The sequence below is a fragment of the Schistocerca cancellata genome, chromosome 9 (genome assembly GCF_023864275.1).
Source record: "Schistocerca cancellata isolate TAMUIC-IGC-003103 chromosome 9, iqSchCanc2.1, whole genome shotgun sequence".
Taxonomy (NCBI): domain Eukaryota; kingdom Metazoa; phylum Arthropoda; class Insecta; order Orthoptera; family Acrididae; genus Schistocerca; species Schistocerca cancellata.
In genome coordinates this window covers 357,054,429-357,063,202 of record NC_064634.1, presented here as the reverse complement: position 1 = coordinate 357,063,202, position 8,774 = coordinate 357,054,429, and the positions used below count along the sequence as shown (strand labels likewise).

Sequence of the window (8,774 nt, the reverse complement as noted above, 5' to 3'; positions counted from 1 at the left end):
GATCAATTAATAGTTCTGGCAAGCAAACATTTCATTCTTGTGCATGCCTTCGTTACCTTAAACATTCCTCCAAAATCTTCTCCTTTAGTACAAAGAACGAGAAAGTTCTGTAGAGTTTGTCTCCATACATAGTGCTGAGAGCCATTTGAAGAACGCACCCAGCGCTACACAATTGACTAGCATGTCAACCACAGATAAAACTAAATGCAGTCAAGGATCCTGTTCACCACTCATACAGTGCACTCATTGATGTTTGTCCCAGTACTGTAAAGATGAATTATTTACGGTAGCAGAAAACATATGAGAACCTTACACAGGCATATAAATTTGTGTCAGGAAGTTTTTCCTTGTGGTCTTTGTGTGGAGCGTAGCTTCGTGCGAAAATGAAATGTGGACGAACAATAGTTCCGACAACGGGAGAATAGCTTTTGAAATGTGGTGCTGCAGGAGAACGTTGACAATTAGATGGACAGAATAATTAATGAAGGATGCTGAACCTAAAAAATATTTGGAAAAATTTGACTAAAAGAAGGGATCGGTTAATGGGACACGTCCAGAGATTTCAAGGAATTGTTAATGTGGCAATAGAAGTATGGGGGATAAAAATTGTAGAGGGAGGCAGTGTTGAATACAGCACGCAAGTTAAAATAGATGTATGTTGCGTTCGCTATGCAGAGATGGAGGCTAGCACAGAAGACACTAATGTGGAGAACTGCATCAAACCAGTCTTCGGAATGGAGATAACAGATACAACAAAAAATGAGCTACAGTATCGTTCTTCCCACTAGGCAACCTTTATTACGTAAACGTTCTTAGCTATTGGATGGTAATCAAACACAACTAGTAATGTAATCCTTTCTACGGCTGTCACTCAAGGACAACGTAACGATATCCGCACCTGGCATACACGAAGGATTGCCAATGTTCAGTGTCCCGGCAGCAGAAGGTCTCTGCGCCACCCGACTTCCAAACAAAGGCGGAACTGGCGTTCCGAGGCAGAGCTAACAAGGCTGGCCTTGATGCAGCCACAGAGGCATAAGAAAAGTCGTCGCTCGGAACACGGAAGTCTTGATAGATGTCGCCCAGTCTTGAAACACGCGCAAGCCGCTATAAAATGATCAAGTGGTTTGCCAAACTGTTGTCATTAATGTACTATACTCGAGCTCTCTGAGAATTCTTCTGGGAATCCACTATAAAACTTCACCAGAGCGCCTTTCACTCTGAAGCGGACTTCCCCAGGCAGTTATAAACCCTGGTTTCCCTCCCATATATCATATCCTTCGAGGATATGGACAGCACTAAAGACATGTGCGCTGATTTGAAACTTCCTAGCGGATCAGAACTTTATTTCGGCCTGAGACTCAGCCCTTTGCCTTTCGGGGATAAGTGCTTTACCGATGGAGCTATCAAAGTACTGCTCAACCCCCGCAAGTCACTTCCTCTGTCTTCGACAGTCCAAACTTGGAAGATAGGATGGAGATACTGGCGGCCATAAAGCTGTGAGAGCAGGTTGTGAGTCGTGCTACCGAGTAATCGCTTGATATGGAATTAGTGTACTGCTTGTCAAATTTGCTTCTAGAGCCTTAATTTGTTTTCAAACTCACTAAATTACTTATATTTAAAAATTAGCGTACTGGATCTTGTCGTCCTCATTCCTTGGATAAATTTTGGCGGACGCCCGCGTGACTCGTTAAGGACACGTCGAACAGTTCGGTCCAAGCTGCGAGTACCCCAACACTGCTTGTTTACACAACGTAGGTCACACGTTATAGTGACCCCCCAGAAAGGCCGTTATTCATCTAACAGTTTTTAGGAAGATAAGCTACGAATTGGGCGCAGGTTTCAAATGTGTTGTGCCTGTATGTCCATATGGAGGTAATAATTTAGTGTACGGGTGAAGAGTGCAGTAAGAGAATAATTCCACTGATAACACCGCACTGTAAATCCAATACTCGATCAGATGTACATAGAGCGGTTCGTGACAGTAACTTCTGCTGTGATGGTCAGCATAAAAATTGAGTAAAATATTAAAAATGGCCTATAGAGTTATGGTAAATTACATAATGTTCACAAATTGAGCGCGATATGCGTGAAATAGAAAGCTTGCAGCCTGTCAGCATTGCAGGTTTTGCCTTACGGCGCTGAGATGTGGTTTTTCAAAGCGCTAACCATTCAAAAACTGAAGCTCGCTCAACTAACTATTGGGACACTGTTAGGAAAGTGAAATGGAGGTAAGTGGGACATAATTACACTCTTAAGAAATAGCGACGTGACACGAAGAATTTATCCAAAGGCAACGGAAATCGATGGATGCGATGTACATGTCCACGCAAACAAATGATTATAATGTCAGAAAATTTGGATAATTTATTCAAGAGAACGAGCTTGACACATTCAGTAACACGTTGGTACATCTCTGACCCTTATGCAGAGTATTAATTGATGGAAGTATTGGATGTCCTCCTGGGGGATATCGTGCCAAATTAGGCATAATCGGCGCTTTAGATCATCAAAATCCCGAGCTGGTTGGAGGGCCATACCCACAACACTCCATACGATCTTGCTGGCTGGACTAGAGTTTGGTGAGTACGAAGACAAACAGAAACTCTCGCCGTGCGCGGGTGAGCATTATCTTGCTGAAATGTGAGCCCAGGTTGGCTTATGAAGGACAAAAAACGGGGCATAGAATATTTTCGACTTAGCGCTGTGCTGTAAGAGTACCGCGGATGACAATCAAAGGACACCTACTATGAAATGAAAAGGCATCCCAGACCATCACTCCTGGTTGTTGGGCCATATGGCAGGCGACGGTCAGATTATCCCACGGTGTCCAGGCACATCTTTTCTTGTTATCGGGACTTAACACTGAAGATAATTCTACTCCAGTCAATGAGATTGCTGGCTGACTGTTCCCGACACCATTGCAAACGGTCATGTAGGTGTGCCGAGGTCAATGGTAATCGGCGCAAGGCACGCTTGAGATCACCCCCCTTTCTGTGAGCCGCCTTTTAGTGGTCCTTGTGGCCAATGAAGCACATCGGATCAGTGATAATGATGAATCCTGAGCTCTGAGTGCCTCTCTGACCATTGCTCGGTACTTGGGTTCTGTCAGCTCTCTAGGTCGATCGCTTCCTTCGTGACGCTGTGTTCGACCATGGTTCGCCCATCGTCGAATGGTGGCATCGCTCCTATTCATTGGCGAGCGATTCGCGTTACTCTAACCGGCTTCTTTCAGATCAACTTAGCGTCCTCCCTCAAATGTTGACATCTGCGTATATTGTTCATGCGCCTGACTGCTGGGCATAGTTATTGTTCAACTGACGACACGTAATGAACTTCGCGTAGACTTTACGGCCTGGTGTCGACATGTCTCCTTATGTACTTTACATGTACTAATGAAGTACGCATCCTTTTAGGTATCAAAGAAATGAGTTCCAAACTATCAGTCGTTTGACATGCAATACTTTTTGTGTTGTCCTGGTATATTTAGTTCTGGAATCAACACGTTTTTGAAAGCACCGAATTAGTTACGTTAAAATGACAATTTTATAAATTTTGTCCCCTGTTGGATAAATTTCAGCAGGCACCTTTATATGTGAATTAAAGCCGCTGTTTATGTTGTTGGCTGAACAGATTCCTGTAGAACACATTTTCATAAGCCACATCATCTGCTCATGACAATACATGTTCCTTGTGTGGGCAGATGTTCGTGTATAGTGACACTTCAGATGGATGCAAGATGTTGACTATCCAGCGTTACATTGTGGTAAATATGTTCTAGTTGGATTTTGCGTTGTGTTACACTGACTTATTTTGCATAGGTTATTATCGTAATTGTACACAATTGCACCTAGAACATTTAGTAAGTTTATTTTTTTTTTCAGAAATGAATATTAAAGAGCTACAAGAAAGAGATCATCAAAAACGGTTGTTGTGTCGGCTGACTAGATACAGCTCTCCATGCTACTCTACCCTGTGCAAGCCTCTTCATCTCTAAATAACAACTGCAACTTGCATCTTTTTGAACCAGCTTACTATATTCATCTTTTGGCTTCCCTCTAAGACTTTTACCCTGACACTTCCCTCTAGTACTCGGAATGTGTCCTATCAACCGGTCTCTCCTTTTAGTCAAATTGTGCCACAAATTTCTTGTCTCCTCAATTCGGTTCAGTACCTCCACATTAACTATGCAATCTACCCATGTAATTTTCAGCATTATTCTGTAGCACCAAATTTCACAAGCCTACGTGCTCATCATGTGTAAACTGTTCATCGTCCATGTTTCACTTCCATACGTGGTTACACTCAAGAAAGATACCTTCAGAAAAAACTTCCTAACTCTTAAATCTATATTACATGCTAACAAATTTTTTCTTCTTCAGAAAATCTTTTCTTGCCATTGCTGGTCTACATTTTATATCCTCACTACTTCAGCCATCATCTGTTCATCAATTAATTTGCTGCCCAAATAGCAAAACTCACCTGTTACTTTCAGTGTCTCAGTTCCTAGTCTGATTCTGTTAGTATCATCTAAATTAGGTATTCCGACTACATCCCATTACCTTTGATGCACTTAAGTTATCTTACAACCTCTTCTCTACCGTTATCCTTTCCGCACAGATATAATGGAGAATAATTGATTTAGGTAATTGTTCATTGTCTTGCTTTGTTGGTGGTTGCGCACTTCTGATGAGGATCCTGGGAATTACACAGACGTTAAATCTTTCTATAATCGTATGTAATTAATATAATTTTTGTAGAATTTGCTACCTAGTACCCACTTCAAAATCTGTACGCACGAAGGTGCCAGGTAACATGTTTCTCTCTTCTTATGACTGGTCTGTGACTACCAAAGAACTTTCGCTCAAGTACATTCAAGCAAGTTTTGGCGATAATGTTGTCATCGTCAGCGGTTTTTTTATAATTTTTTTCTATTCGTTGTAGGTATTGACATTATCTGCGTCCAGTGTTGTCTTCAACCGAAAATGAAGTGCTGGTCTCAGTTTGTTTTCAAACAAATCGTAGAGAAGTCGAGATCAACACATGGCATGCTTTATGAGGAATCACGGCTTAATAACAGTGTTGTGACATATAAGGGAAAGACAGAGGAAAAGAATAAAAGGCCGCTGATGATGGCAAATTATCGCGAAAACTGGTACCGATACATGGATAATGAAGTGTTTACATCGAAGCGGATTCATAAGTCGCATTTTGTATTCTCGTTTTTTCTGGATGTAAATTTATGAGCACCGAAACCTCAAGTTAGCCTTTACTGTCAATCAGGTCCTGTTCGCCTATATGTATATGTGCACCTGCATAAATCGTCCAACATTTTATTTAGATACGATGTGACAATCATTAACGTTTCCTATAATTGTTTTGACCTTTTTCACGCACGGACCAATATTTATAAATTTATCTCAACTGTTACTTACTGTGTCGTAGACCCTAAAAGTCCCGTAGGTAATGCTGTGTCAGTACTACAGGAATGCGCTTCTGATGTGCGCCCGGCTAGCTCAGTCGGTAGAGCATGAGACTCTTAATCTCAGGGTCGTGGGTTCGAGCCCCACGTTGGGCGTGATATTTTTAAAAGTTGCAAATGTAGTATTGGTGCTTTTATCAGCGCTTCACCACAGTGGTTCGCTGAAGGTATGACGCGCTGAGCAGAGAAAGCCGCTGCATCGATTTCACACATGGCGGTTTGCCAGCTGGACCGCTTGGCAAGAACCGTTAGCTTTACGTCTGACACAGAAGCAGTGGTGCCACTTTGCTCTCGCTAGTAGCAATCTGGAAACGTAGTGAGGTACCTCTAAGCAGCCTCATTACACATTGCTCTTTTTATATTGGGAAACATCCCACATACCTTCCTACTTTCTATGGCCCAATACCTACGATGAACGCAGTTCTTCGCTTCATACAAATATTGTAGCTCTTTTCAAGTACGAACCGTAACTCATTTTGAATTGTGTACTTTGCGCGTCTTTACTGCTTTTTGCAACGTTTCATGCGGCTTACCATACTGAATAACAGGAAACCGAATTTTCATTCCTGCCATAGTAATCATGTGCTAACCTTCCACTTAGGGGAAAAATCTGTTAAGTCGGTAACAGTGGATTTACTTTCAATGATAACTAGGTATCAACAGTCAACTTGATAAGTGACGTTTGTGTTTTCAAGCTGCATAAATTGTTACATCAGCAAAGAAAAATTATTAAATTTGCCCAAAATATTAAAGTTACAATCGGGTATAAGGAAGCTTTTTTAATACTGATTGAAAGGGATGGTCAATATGATTAGCACGAAATATGGATTAAAGATGAAGAAGGCAAAGACGACGATAAAGGGTAGTAGAAAGAGGATTGACCACTTACTCAACATGCAAACTGGAAACGCCTCAGCAATGAAAGAAATTAAAGAATTCTGTCTAAGAAGCAAGATTACAATGGATAGCCGAAGGGAGTATCAGAAGTAAACTGGCAAAACTGAAAGCTTTCTTCAGTAAACAGAGCTCTAATGCAGATATAATGGTACGAAAATGAGAAAGTTGTTGAAATGTACCTCAGGAATTTGTAACTGAAACATGGATCACTGAAAACCCGACGAACGAAATGAAAGCATTTGATATGTGGCCCTATCGGGAGAGGATGTAGTACAACATCAAATATTCAAAAGACGGATGGCTTAAAAAAAAATTAAGGGGCATCGTGATATCCAAAAGTTACAAAGTGATTACTGAAGCGTTTTAGTTCTAACAGGAAATCTGCGGAAGTGACCAGTTTCAGAACCTAGTTACGGTAGCTGAAATTCCTTCAGAGAACAGGCAGCAGTAGTTGTATGTGCGTCATTCACTTTCTGGATGTTACTGTTAGAACGAGACCATCTGGCGATGACCGACATCCTCACTGTAAATACCAGGTGCTCCTCGTCATCGTCATAGGAAAGTCGGCACTCCCTGTAGTGAGCAACATTTTCTTAATAGCTGATGTTTGTAGTTCCATGTGCAGTCTCGCACCAACAGCTCTGTTTTCGTAATACTCATATTGTGACGTTCTTGGCCACCCGTTTCAATCACACTCAAAGGTAAACCTGCCCAACACCATAATCGTAATGGTGTTCCTCTCAACGACATTTGTGAACACTTTCCAGATTGAATCTTTCATTCTGCAGCAGTTTGTGCACAGCTTTAAAACTCTGAAACGGTATACCGTACCGGATCCCCGAACCTTGCAGACGCTCATTCAAAACATAAAGGCAAAACACTATTTTCTTTATTTTATTTGTCAGTTTGGTTTAATAATTGTCTGAAGTATCTCGATGTAATCGTAACAAGCTCCACCATCTGTCTGTCTCTCGGAGAAGTAGTTCTGTAAAGGTTTTTTCTGTATTTTTGGTCCGTGCTAGGTTGTAACTTTATTTCTCATTACTTTCATGAAACACTTTCTTAAACTCCCAGATAACTTAGAAAAAGTAGAATATGTAGTATAAAATATGTGTAAAAATTGTCGAAGAGAACTAAATTGGGTAGGCCAAAGAATTCATTATTGTTAAGAGTGGAGTAATGTAGTACACCGAAAGAATTTTTCACTATGGATTGTAGAACATAAAACCGTAACTCAGACGGAGGTATACTGCCATTAAATTTACAGATCCACTGCAATAATTCAGCTATGTTCAAAGATGTTCAAGTACAGTTTCTAAGTGACTGTTTTTGTATTTTTGATGTAAGTAATTTTAACGAAACTTTCTGTTACTCATTTTGTTTACGCGTTATTAACCATTATTTGGAATAAAAGGACCATTTTGATAATTTATTAATATTGCCACATGCAGTATTTGAAGCTGTCTCGCGAAAATGTTCCTGATAATATGTAAAAGGCCTTTGCTGCCCCATATTAGGCTGTTATCAGTTGTTTAGTATAATTTATATTAATCCAAATGATGTTTAGTGTATGATTAGTAATGTAGTTACTGGAATGTGTGTGCGCGAATTATTATTATTATTATTATTATTATTAGTAGTAGTAGTAGTAGTAAAAATATTATTATGCCATACTCTCGCTATGTTATGCAGTGTTGTATGATATTACATCATTAATAACACCTATATCAACCTTATAATAATCATCGAGATTTTTGTTTCTGTCTATTTTCAGTTTCTTATTTTGTACATGTAAAAATAAAATACTACTACTTTGTGTACTTAAAAATATTTGTTGTGGACCCGATGCTCAAGGCCATTTATCCAAGTTAGAAGGGTAATTAAATAGGGGATGTACATGTCTGCTCATAAAAGTAAAGAACACTTTTATTTATGAGTGTAGTAGGATTAACACCTTTCTGACAATTAGCACAACGACGCACCCTCTAAAAACACGCAAGACGACTACGCCGCGTCATTCATAACATCACAGACTAGGTATAGGCACTCAATTACGTGTTTAGTCAAGAGCTGTAACAAGTGCGTAAAAGGCAGTAGCTAGCAGGTTGGGGGTGTAACTCAGTGGTAGAGTGTCTGCTTCGCATGCAGAAAGTCCTGGGTTCAAATCCCAGCTCCTCCAAATATTTTTGCCGTCACGATCGGTCAGCTTGTTCAACCAGGAGACTCGCCATCCCCGTAATAAGAAAACAGAGTGCTATTCTCATCAGTGAAATATGAAAAAGTCATGAGACGTCCGCAAAGGATCATTGACAAAATAAAACAAAGAAGAAACAGATCGTGAAAAGTATTATTGTCGGCGGTCTAGGAGGCAACTTCCTGGCGAATAGGTTTTGTT

The 8,774-nt window shown here is 40.4% G+C and overlaps 2 non-coding genes across 2 annotated transcripts; both read left to right on the top strand.

Annotated features, from left to right (window-relative positions):
• Positions 1-5,505: 5,505 nt before the first annotated feature.
• Trnak-cuu (transfer RNA lysine (anticodon CUU)) lies at positions 5,506-5,578 on the top strand. The gene has a single exon. It is a non-coding gene; the product is annotated as a tRNA-Lys (tRNA).
• Positions 5,579-8,486: 2,908 nt separating this feature from the next.
• Positions 8,487-8,558, top strand: Trnaa-cgc (transfer RNA alanine (anticodon CGC)). The gene has a single exon. It is a non-coding gene; the product is annotated as a tRNA-Ala (tRNA).
• The last annotated feature ends 216 nt before the right edge of the window (positions 8,559-8,774 follow it).